General features: G+C 38.6%; 1 long non-coding RNA gene across 2 annotated transcripts in view; it reads right to left on the reverse strand.

Moving 5' to 3' along the window:
* The window catches only part of LOC147364384 (uncharacterized), a 610,904-nt gene that overhangs the window by 226,118 nt on the left and 371,841 nt on the right, over nucleotides 1-12,945 (reverse strand). The gene's annotated exons all lie outside the window — the stretch shown is intronic.

Raw genomic sequence — 12,945 nt, forward strand, 5'->3', positions numbered from 1 at the left:
TGGACAAATTCTTAGAAAAGTATAACCTTCCAAAACTGAACCAGGAATAGAAAATCTTAACAGACCCATCACAAGCACAGAAATAAAACTGTAATCAAAAATCTTCCAACAAACAAAAGACCAGGGCCAGATGGCTTCCCAGGTGAATTCTACTAAAAATTTAGAGAAATAAAATTGCAGAATTTGTAAACTGCCAAACTCATTCTATGAGGCCACCATCACCCTAATACCAAAACCAGACAAAGATGCCCCCAAAAAAGAAAACTACAGGCCGATATCACTGATGAACATAGATGCAAAAATCCCCATCAAAATTCTAGCAATGGAAACATGCCATAATCTTATATTTCATTAATGCAGCCAGTCACATTGAATGGGTTCATATGACTGTAAGAGATGTTTCCCTATCCATCTCTTCCACCCAACCCACTCAAAATATAGGCATTGGCCCTGTGGGAAAATTCAGCACTTGGTGACAATACTTGTCTCTTTAGCATGATGTGAAGGGCTCATCCACGTGTCAGAAGACCTTCCTTCCAAGGCTGCTTCCCCATCACTCTGCTGCCCTTGCCTTTTCAAATAGGGTGGGCTTTCTTTTTCAAATTGCTGATTTGATTTCTGTCAAACTCATGGACTGTCCAGAGTCAGGGCTGTCCATAGGAGTGAGTGCTCCAGCCTGGGGGTTAGGTGAGGGATTGGAGAGTTCAGTATTTCAGACACCCCTGAAGGTCAGGCATGGGTCTGGCAAGCCTTGAAGGGTGGTGGTCCTGAAGCACACTGATGGGATGCAAGATTTCCAGGGATTGAATGTGATAAAGAATAGTCTTTCCTGAATGATAATTACCCCTATGGTATTGATAGATTCCTTAAAGGTTTATGAAATTACAGGCCCTAGGATTTCTACATTTGACTTTGTGCCATCAAGACTCCATAATGTTTTCGCATATACATGAGTGGGATATATATATGTAGCCACTGGAACCTTGTGAGAACCAAGTAACGTATCTTGAAATGAAAAGAGGAGCTCTGTGCAGCAAATCTTCTAAATGACACCACAAGTGTGTTGGAATGACAGCACTGACTTCCTTCTCAACTTAAAAGGGATGCATTTTCTCTTCTTGAAAGGATGAAAGAAGAACCGAAATTTGCATCACTACAGAAAGAATGATAATGATCACACTACATTAAATGTACAATGTATTTCTCATTAAAACACTTAAAAATTAAAAAAAAAAAAATCTAGCAAACAGAATCCAACAGCATATTAAAAAGAGCATACATCATGACCAAGTGGGCTTTATCTGAGGGATGCAAAGATTCTTTAGTATTCACAAATTAATCGATGTTATACACCACATTAACAAATTGAAAGATAAAAACCATATGATTATTTCGATAGATGCAGAGAAAGCCTTTGACAAAATTCAACATCCATTTATGATTAAAAAAAAAAAACCCTCTAGAAAGCAGGCATAGAAGGAAAATACCTCAACATAATAAAAGCCATATATGATAAACCCACAGAAAACATTATCCTCAATGGTGAAGAACTGAAAGATTTTAAAGTCAGGAACTAAAAAAGGGTGCCCATTCTCACCACTACTATTCAACATAGTTTTGGAAGTTTTAACCACAACAATCAGAGAAGAAAAAGAAATAAAAGGAATCCAGATTGAAAAGGAAGAAGTAAACTCTCACTGTTTGCAGATGACATGATTGTCTACATAGAAAACCCTAAAGATACCACCAGAAAATTACTAGAGCTAATCAATGAATATAGTAAAGTTTCAGGATATAAAATTAACACACAGAAATCCCTTGCATTCCTATACACTAACAATGAGAAAACAGAAAGAGAAATTAAGGAACGAATCCCATTCACCATTGCAATGAAAATAATAGAATACTTAGGAATAAATCTACCTAGAGAAACAAAAGACCTATATATAGAAAATTATAAAACACTGGTGAAAGAAATCAAAGATGACACAGACATATGGGAGAAATATACCATGTTCACGGATCAGAAGAATCAATATAGCAAAAATGAGTATACTACCCAAAGCAATCTATAGATTCAATGCAATCCCTATCAAGCTACCAACGGTATTTTTCACAGTACTAGAACAAATAATTTCACAATTTATATGGAAATACAAAAAACCTTGAATAACCAAAGCAATCTTGAGAAAGAGAATGGAACTGGAGGAATCAACCTGCCTGACTTCAGGCTCTACTACAAAGCCACAGTCATCAAGACAGTATGGTACGGGCACAAAGACAAAATATAGATCAATGGAACAAAATAGAAAGCACAGAGGTAAATTCACACACCTATGGACAACTTATCTTTGACAAAGGAGGCAAGAATACACAATGGAGAAAAGACAATCTCTTTAACAAGTGGTGCTGGGAAAACTGGTCAACCACTTGTAAAAGAAGTGTTAGAACACTTTCTAACACCATACACAAAAATAAACTCAAAATGGATTAAAGATCTCAACGTAAGACCAGAAACTATAAAACTCCTAGAGGAAAACATAAGCAAAACACTCTCTGACATAAATCACAGCAGGATCCTCTATGACTCATCTCCCAGAGTAATGGAAATAAAAGCAACAATAAACAAGTGGAACCCAATTAAACTTAAAAACTGCAAAACTAAAGAAACTACAAGCAAGGTGAAAAGACAGCCTCAGAATGGGAGAAAATAATAGCAAACAAAGTAACTGACAAAGAATTTATCTCAAAAATATACAAGCAGCTCATTCAGCTCAATACCAGAAAAATAAAGGACCCAATCAAAAAATGGACCAAAGAACTAAACAGACATTTCTCCAAAGAAGACATACAGATGGCTAACAAGCACATGAAAAGATTTTAAACATCACTCATTATCAGAGAAATGCAAGTCAAAACCACAATGAGATACCATCTCACAGCGGTCAGAATAGTTGCTATCAAAAAGTCTACAAACAATAAATGCTGGAGAGGGTGCAGAGAAAAGGTAACCCTCCTACAGTCTTGGTAAGAATGCAAACTAGTATGCCACTATGGAGAACAGTGTGGAGATTCCTTAAAAAACTGGAAATAGAACAGCCATATGACCCAGCAATCCCACTGCTAAGCATACACACTGAGGAAACCAGAATTGAAAGAGACACGTTTACATCTACTCCAATGTTCGTCACAACACTGTTTACCATAGCTAGGACATGGAAGCAACCTAGACGTCCATCGGCAGACGAATGGAAAAGAAAGCAGTGGTACATATGCACAATGGACTATTACTCAGCTATTAAAAAGAATGTATTGAATCAGTTCTAATGAGATGGATGAAACTGGAGCCTATTATACAGAGTGAATTAAGTCAGAAAGAAAAACACCAATACAGTATACTAATGCATATATATGGAATTTAGAAAGATGGTAATGATGACCCTATATGTGAGAGAGCAAAAGAGACACAGATGTAAAGAACAGACTTCTGGACTCTGTGGGAGAAGGCGAGGGTGGGATGATTTGAAAGAATAGCATTGAAACATGTATATTACCATATGTGAAATAGATCACCAGTCCAAGTTCAATGCATGAAGCAGGGTACTCAAAGCCGGTTCAATGGGACAACCCTGAGAGATGGGATGGGAAGGGAGGTGGGAGGGGGTTCACGATGCGGGACACATGTATAACCATGGTTGATTCATATCAATGTATGGCAAAAACCACTTCAATATTGTAAAGTAATTAGCCTCCAAATTAAATAAATTAACTTTAAAAAATGCTGTCTAAAAGACAGTAGACAAACTAGGTTGCTGCATCTATGTAAAAATTATTCAGGCCTAGATTATAGTGATGTGGGAAAGGGAGTTGGGATAAAGCTGGAATCCTTTCTTTTTTTTTTTTGGTGTTTGTTACCTTAGACTCTACTTTTGAGGCAACAAAATATCATGCCACTCAGAACAGATATTTAGCAGAAAAATATTCTCTCCCTCTCAGTCTCTTTCAGCTTTGAGAGCCTGCATTTTATCATTTAGACAAATAACATCGGAGAATTCTATAATACAAGGTAACAACATAATGCAACTAAATGACATGGTAACAACTCCCTTAACATGTATTTGTAGGATCACTTATATCTATGTTCAGCTGTGGTGGGGGCTGTGGAAGCCACTCAAGTCACAGAAAAACTTCTCAGTTTACAAAATGGCAACAAATTATGAGTGAACTACAAATTCTTAAGAAATATACATTACCACAAAAATAAGAAATTAGCTTATTTTGTAATGAAAGTATTTTTATTCATCAACTAGAGAGAAGTTGACTGTCCATGACAGTCAGCAGCAGCAGTTGACTGTCCATGACAGTCAGCAGCAGCAGCTGACTGTCATGGAGAAGGAAATGGCAACCCACTCCAGTGTTCTTGCCTGGAGAATGCCAGGGAATGGGGAGCCTGGTGGGCTGCCATCTATGGGATCGCACAGAGTCGGACATGACTGAAGCAACTTAGCAGCAGAGAGAATTCAATAGCTCCTTGTATTTCTCTCGGCAGTAAAATTTTCACTTTGAGAAGACCTTGAGGAAGTTGGTAAGTATAGAACAGAGCAAAAAGTAAAAGTGAGACTTTATAACTTCAGATCTTTTCTTTGTGGTGAGATGCGCTATGAGGGCTCCCTTAAACATAAATCTGATGTTTATCTCCATAAGAGGGGATCTTTTTTCCTAGAGACTGGAATTCCTCTGTGTCCCCAGAGGACTGGCCATTTGGGCATCCCAAGGAGGCTGGTCCAGGGGAGAGGGGGATAACAGAATGACCCATGGGCCCTTTGTTAGACTATCCCTTCAGGAAGCAGTCCCTTTTGAAGCCACTGGAGTCTTAGTGACTGGCAGTGTCATGTGTGAAGAAGGGCAGTGTTCAAGTCTGGAGAACTTGGTTCTTGACCCAGAGCTGCCTTGTACAACTTTAACCTACCTAGGTAACCATCCTGCACCTCATTTTCTTCAACTTGAAATTAAAGCAATTAAGCTAGATGAGAGCTCAAGCCTTCCATCTCTGCCATTATCCTGACATTTAAAGCTAAAGTTTAAATATGGGAAATCAGAGTAATCAAGAATCACAATATATATTGTTATAATAAAAGCCTCAAATTCCTGTGTAATCTTGTCTCTGTCTACCCAGGCAGCTCATTTCTAGACATTCTCTTCTTGCTCCATATATTATCCATACTCCAATTATTTTCCCAGCATAAAGTCTCTTCATATTCTATTGCCTTCTCTGTAAGATCCTGCAGAGTCCTTAGCTTGGCTGTCCTCTACAGTCTAGCAAAATGTCACTTTCTCAGGGAGGCTTTTCCTGACTCTCCCAATCTAAATTAGATTCTCAGTAAGCATGACTTTCTATAACAATTCCTTTCCTTTACACCATTATTGAAGTGTGTCATGTATATCTGAAAGTGAAAATGTTGGTTCCTCAGTGTTGTTCAGCTTTTTGCAACCCCATGGACAGTAGCCCACCAGGATCATCTGTCCATGGAATTCTTTAGGCAAGAATACTGGAGTGGGTAGCAATTCCCTTCTCCAAGGGATCTTCCTGACCCAAGGATCAAACCCAGGTCTCCTGCATTTATGGCAGATTGTTCACCATCTGAGCCACTCAGAAATTATTAAATATTTTTTTTCTTGAGAAGACTGCTCCAGAAGGAAAGAGATGGTATTATCAATACTGGCACTTGAAACATAGTAAGTCATCTAAATAGATGTCAAGTGAATGAATGAATGAATAGATCAATGAGCCACTGCAATTCCATTCCCCATTCCAACATCTTCATCAAAATACACTCACCTTCCATCAATGAATGAGATGTGCACCTACATGTCTTTTATCTCTGCTCATTTGGGTGGTCTGTGATCTCACTTCCTTTGATGACCTCCCTGTAATTTATGTATAACAAGTTGGAATTTTAAAAAAAGGAGATACACCTCTTCTATATTCTCCTTACGTATTTCATGGACAAACCAGATTCCCTGTTGTATTAACTTCTCATTGATGCTGTAACAAGTTATGAACTTGCTGGCTTCAGTTCAGTCGCTCAGTCGTGTCCAACTCTTTGTGACCCCATGGACTGCAGCACACGGGGCCTCCCTGTCTGTCACCAACTCCCGGAGCTTGGTCAAACTTATGTCCGTGGAGTTGGTGATCCCACCCAATCATCTCATCCTCCATCGTCCCCTTCTCCTCCTTCCTTCAATCTTTCCCAGCATCAGGGTCTTTTCAAATGAGTCAATTCTTCACATCAGGTGGCCAAAGTATTGGAGTTTCAGCTTCCAGTACTTGCTGAACTTAACACAGACTTGCTGACTTAACACAGCCTTATTATTGTGTAGTTCTGGTGCTCAGCAAATCCAAAATGGATCTCAATGGGCTACAGTCAAAATGTCAGCAGAGGTGCTTTCATTCTGGAGGCTCTCTGTAAGAATTGTTTCCTTTCTCTTTCCCTATTTCCAGAAGCTGCCTATATTCCTGGGTTCAAGGCCCTCTTCCTCAATCTTCAAAGCTAGCAAAAGCAGGTTGAACCCTTCTCATCAACTCATTCTGACTTCTATTTCTTTAGTTACATTCCATGTAAGGTAACATTCAGCAGTTTCAAGGGGTGAGGGATGAGGTGGCTTTGTTCTATATACCACGCCTGCACTTTCTCCCATCTACCACAATATTCATACCTGACTGAACACTCCAAAGACTTACTTCTTCTCCTTTTCCCTTTCTATCTCATAAGATTTTCTCAAGAGTGTTACTACACCACAAAGGAGACTATGCATCACTCACTTGTAATTTACATATATGACTTTAATACTTTTAACTATTTGCTAAAAATCTATAAAGTACATTACATTTTGCATAATAACTTTGCTGAGGCACAAATTTTAATCACAAGATTTAGAAATAAGATTCTTAGTGAAAGAGTGAACTAGTCTCTACATTCAATGTTTACATTTTACATTTAATATGACTCTGGAACAATTATTGTAATGTTACATGACAAAAATTATATTCTGTAATGTAACCATATTTGCAGCATTCCAGAAAGTCTATTATTATTTGTGAATATCAAAGATGTAGTTAACAAAAATATAATTATCAATGTCTAATAAGTACCAGAAATACCAAATCTTACGAGTTATAATCCACATTTCACCTTATCATTTATTATCACAGCAACTCTGCTGGAGAAACTTTACAGGCAAGAAACAGAGATTCAGAGATCACCTGTACTTTACCAAATGTCAAACACCTAATAAAGGATAGATTCAGGACTTGAAAAATTTTGGTATAACAGTCAAGTTATTTCCATGACTTCAAATCTCCAAGTGTATGTTTGTGGTTTCCTTTTGTTGCTGCTGCTGCTAAGTCACTTCAGTTGTGTTCGATTCTGTGCAACCCCATAGACGGAAGCCCACCAGGCTCCCCTGTCCCTGGGATTCTCCAGGCAAGAACACTGGAGTGGGTTGCCATTTCCTTCTCCAATGCATGAAAGTGAAAAGTGAAAGGGAAGTTGCTCAGTCGTGTCCGATTCTTAGCGACCCCATGGACTGTGGCCCACCAGGCTCCTCCATCCATGGGATTTTCCAGGCAAGAGTACTGGAGTGGGGTGCCATTGCCTTCTCTGTTCCTTTTGTTAACCTGTCATATAAAAGAGTTGCAGTTTCCAGGTGGTGGAAGCTGTCAGCTCAGCAGATCAGGCCCTAATTAAAGCCTATTGTATGTTACACACTCTTTCTCTGGAGACCCAGATAAAGATCTCAGGCAACTTTAAAACCTGCCCATATGGGACAGGGTTTCCCAAGAGATGCTAGTGGTAAAGAACTAGCAGGTGGTCCTTTACCACTTGCCAATGCAGGAAACATAAGAGACAAGAGAAATGGGTTTGATCCCTGAGTTGGGAAGATCCCCTGGAGAAGGGAATGGCAACCTGCTCCGGTATTATTGCCTAGAGAATCCCATGGACAAAGGAGCCTGGCAGGCTACAGTCTATGGGGTCACAAAGAGTTGGACTCGACTGAAGTGACTTATCAGGCACATACATGGAACAACCGGAACCTATTTTTTTAATTTTTAATGGCATTTATTATTTTCTTTCTAATTTTACAAACAATACATGTTCATAGTAGACAACTAGAAATACAAAAAAGGATAAAGTAAAAATTAACAATCACTCATAATCTCCACCCCCTGAAGGTAACCATCATTAGCATTTTGATGTATTTCTATCCAGGGTATACACTTTTTAAAATTGAAATGTAACGGAGCTACATCACTATGTTAGTTCTAGTTAATATAAATGACTATGATATGTTAAAACAATTTGTTTAGAAATGTATAAACTCATTGAGTACAGGATCCTTGTCTATCTTATTCTGATTGGAAACTTATAGGAAAAAATCTCACATCTTTGCCAAAAGGCTTTTACTCAGGACATCAAGATGAAGGGAGAGCGGGATATAGGAAATAGATCCAATGCTATTTGAACTTTAGTTTACAGTTAAGAATAAAAGCATTGTGGGGGGAGGGGGGAAGGTATCTTTTTAGCATAAAATGTAGGGCAGTTACCTGAGTAGGAAGATAAGTTCAGGGTCAAAGAATTGCAGAATCTAATTAGCAATGATACCTGCAACACCCGAAATAACTGGTGAAAATCAACCTACTTTAAGTAACACTGACCATGGCAACATCTGACATTTCACCGTTTCCATGAAAGCCAAAGGAGTACATCAAAGCTGTATACTGTCACCCTGCTTATTTAATTTATATGCATAGTACATCGTGCTAAATGTTGGGCTGGATGAAACAGAAGCTGGAATCAAGATGGCTAGGAGAAATATCAATAACCTCAGATATGCAGATGACACCACTCTTATGGCAGAAAGTGAAGAGGAACTAAAGAGCTTCTTGGTGAAAGTGAAAGAGGAGAGTGAAAAAGCTGGCTTAAAACTCAACATTCAGAAAACTAAGATCATGGCATCCTGTCCCATCACTTTATTGCAAATAGATGGGGAAATAATGGAAACAGTGAGAGACTATTTTCTTGGGCTCCAAAATCACTGTAGATGGTGACTGCAGCCATGAAATTAAAAGATGCTTGCTCCTTGGAAGAAAAGCAATGACCAACCTAGACAGCATATTAAAAAGTAGGGACATTACTTTCTACAAAGGTCCAACTAGTCAAAGCTACGGTTTTTCCAGTAATCTTGTATAGATGTGAGAGTTGGACCACAAAAGAAAGCTGAGCGCCAAAGAATTGATGCTTTTGAACTGCGGTGTTGGAGAAGACTCTTTAGAGTCCCGTGGACAACAAGGAGATCCAACCAGTCATTCTAAACGAAATCAGTCCTGAATATTCATTGGCCAATACTTTGGCCATTTAATGCAAATAACTGACTCATTGAAAAAGATCCTGATGCTGGCAAAGATTGAAGGCAGGAGGAGAAGGGGACAACAGAGGATGAGATGGTTGGATGGCATCACTGACTCGATGGACATGATTTTAAGAAAGCTCTGGGAATTGGTGAAGGACAGGGAAGCCTGGTGTGCTGCAGTCCATGGGGTTGTAAAGAGTTGGACATGAATGAGTGACTGAACTGAACTGAACTGAATTGATGAAAGCCAAGCAATATATTAAATTCACTTATGAAGTTTTCCGCACTTCTAGCTAGTACCCCAATTAATTATTAAAATATAATTTTCAAAAGGTTAAAAAATAACCATCATTATAAGTAAAAAATGAACACATATCAAAGATTTTAAGTAATGGAAAAAAGCAGCAAGAGATCAGTTCCAAATACATTCAAGGAAAAGTAAGAATTGTAAAGATAAGACTGCGCTGTTGAACACAAAGTTACTGTCAAACAGGGCACTAAACTGTTAAATTGGAGTTAGTTTTTCCACTGGTAAACTATTTTCACCTCTGTTGGATGAAAATGTTTACATTAACCTCTACGCCTAGATCAGGGTTTCTTAGATTGACTGGCACTACTGGCTCGTTGTTGTAGGGGGCTGTCCTGAACACTGAAGAGCATTCCTAGCCGTTAGCTCACCTCCTCCCAGTTATTACAATAAAAAATGCCTCTGATGTTGTTATCTGCCTCCTGAGGGGCATGTAGAATTATTTCTATAAAGTTCAAGACTATCAAAATTTATCTAAAATTTCAAAATAGGTAAAAGAGATCACTGGGTCTTCTTTCAGTGCAGCACTGTGTTTATTACCCTTGAGGTTTTTTTTTTTTTTGACAGGATTATTTTACTTAAATAGGCAGTTATTCACAATCAGGAACACTTTCTGGATTACTTTTTGTATTGCAAGCCCACACTATTGACTTTCTAGTCAACTCTTCTTCTCAGTATGTTTTATCATTAGCTGAATAGGTAAAAAATATTAATTTGCCTATATATTTGCAAGTAATACCCATTTTTCAAAGGATGCAATATATTGTGAGCAGCCATTTTAAGTTTTCTTTTTATATTTTAAATCTGTTTCATTTTTTATCCTTTTCTAGACATTTTAGTCAGAATGTACCAAAGTTAGGCAAGGACTGTAATTAAATGTAGTGTTAGCTGTTCACTTCTCACTTACAGGTGGCACCATTTTCCTATAGAACTGTGTCCACTCCAAATTTTCCCTGCTGTGTATAGAAAAAAGGTAATTACTTTATGACTTTTGGTGATGATAATAACAATGAAGACACAGGTCAATCATTCCTTGCTGAAAACTCTTGATATGACACATATTAATGAACACTCCCAGTGAGGTTTTGGTCGACATCCCATAATCAAAAACTTTAGTATTTCTACAGCTAAACAAATGGACATACACATCAAAAGGGAATTAAAAAATCTACCAAAAAACTCACACCATCTTAGATCAGGCTTTGCTATCAAATGAGTTTGTGACAACTTTATGAAAAATACTTTGATTTTAAGAGATTTCAGGTATCATAAATGTAAATTAGGGATTATGGATCTAGAATAATAATAACAACAACATAATAACAGCAACAACAGTATCTGATATTTAAGTGTATTCACCAAGAAGCAGGCCCTGTATTGTATTACATGTGATTAGATCAGTCAACCTCCCATAACTTTACTCTATGAGGTAATTTTATTATCATCCCTATTACACTGATGAAGTTTGAAGAGTTAGGCACTAGTTCAAGGTCATACAAGACTTAGACCTAGAACATCTGATCAACAGTTCAGGCTCTGAAGTATGTAGGATTACATGCTGAAACCTAAAAATGCCAGCCTCATTTAGTACTCAGCCTTTCCTTTTTGCTCTGCTTGGAGTCTACCAACCATGGGTCAAGAACAACATTTTAGTGAAGGGCATTATCCATTCCTCTGCCTTGCCTAGATATTTTCAAGCAAATATGAGTTAAAGTAGTACAACTGACTCATTCTACTCAGGTTTACAGGATTTCTTTGCCAGTTTATTCAACTTATCTTAAAGTTTCCTATCAAGAATTTCTTATGCACAAATACGCTCAGTATGAATATAGAGAAAAGCTGGTAGTCAGTATTTCAGCTGTTTTAAAATGCATTTATCCTGCTGATACAGGCTCAGGGAGAATTATAATCCACATGACACTTTCATGAAATGCTTCCCAAATGATTTTATTAAACATTTTCTGTGCAAAAAAGTCAGCTGAAGGACTGACCCAAAGAGAAGCCAAGTACATATCTACAAATACATATCTTGTCTGTCACTGTGTTCATAATTTTCCAGTGCTATTCAAATCAGCTAAGACATATTTTGTATTCTCAGTGAGCAATGCATCAGCATTAAGACTACAGAATTATGAGTTCATCATGTAATTTTACCTCTTTATTCCCCTTTCAGTTCAGTTCAGTTGCTTAGTCGTGTCTGACTCTTTGCGACCCCATGAATCACAGCACGCCAGGCCTCCCTGTCCATCACCAACTCCTGGAGTTCACTCAGACTCACGTCCATCAAGTCAGTGATGCCATCCAGCCATCTCATCCTCTGACGTCCCCTTCTCCTCCTGCCCCCAATCCCTACCAGCATCAGGGTCTTTTCCAATGAGTCAACTCTTCGAATGAGGTGGCCAAAGTATTGGAGTTTCAGCTTTAGCATCATTCCTTCCAAAGAAATCCCAGGGCTAATCTTCAGAATGGACTGGTTGGATCTCCTTGCAGTCCAAGGGACTCTCAAGAGTCTTCTCCAACACCACAGTTCAAAAGCATCAATTCTTCAGTGCTCAGCCTTCTTCACAGTCCAACTCTCACATCCATACATGACCACAGGAAAAACCATAGCCTTGACTATTCCCCTTTAGTCCTCACTTTTAGAATGATGAAATAGTCCTATGTCTTGTAAGCATACATCTAAATGTGGCTCTCTGTAAGCCAGTAAGAGAACTGAACCATGTTGGCACCCTGATTTTAGATTTCCATCCCCAAGAACTCTGCCTCTTAAAATCCAGGTGAGAGACTGCTACATGCCACACAGGTATTGCCATGCTGACACATCTTCATTAGTTCTGCCTTTGGGGAAAGGTTTAACCAAGGACAAGATCAGCTTGGGGACTGTGAAGATACTCTGTGGCTGGCCTTACAGGAGAGTATATCAGACTGGAAACCCTGTTCCTGGAGGTTTGGAATCAAGAGGTGCAGAGGGAAGTAAGACAGAAAACAAGCTCCATAGGACCATGAGGATTCCAGAAAGTCCTCACGCTGAGGAGGGTCACCATTCTTTGACCAAACAAACCAAAGGATGCCTATTACATACTGACTTATAGCAGGAACATGGGAAAATATCTTCTAACTGCATTATTCCTGGCCTTGAAAAGGAGGGCAAAGGACCTAGTACTAAAAGGGTGGGCTTCCCTGGTGGCTCACTGATAAAGAATCTGCCTGCAGTGCAGCTTTGAACC

The sequence above is a fragment of the Bos grunniens genome, chromosome 10, assembly GCF_055505025.1.
Source record: "Bos grunniens cultivar Pamir isolate PY7600 chromosome 10, Bosgru_T2T1.0, whole genome shotgun sequence".
Taxonomy (NCBI): Eukaryota; Metazoa; Chordata; class Mammalia; order Artiodactyla; family Bovidae; genus Bos; species Bos grunniens.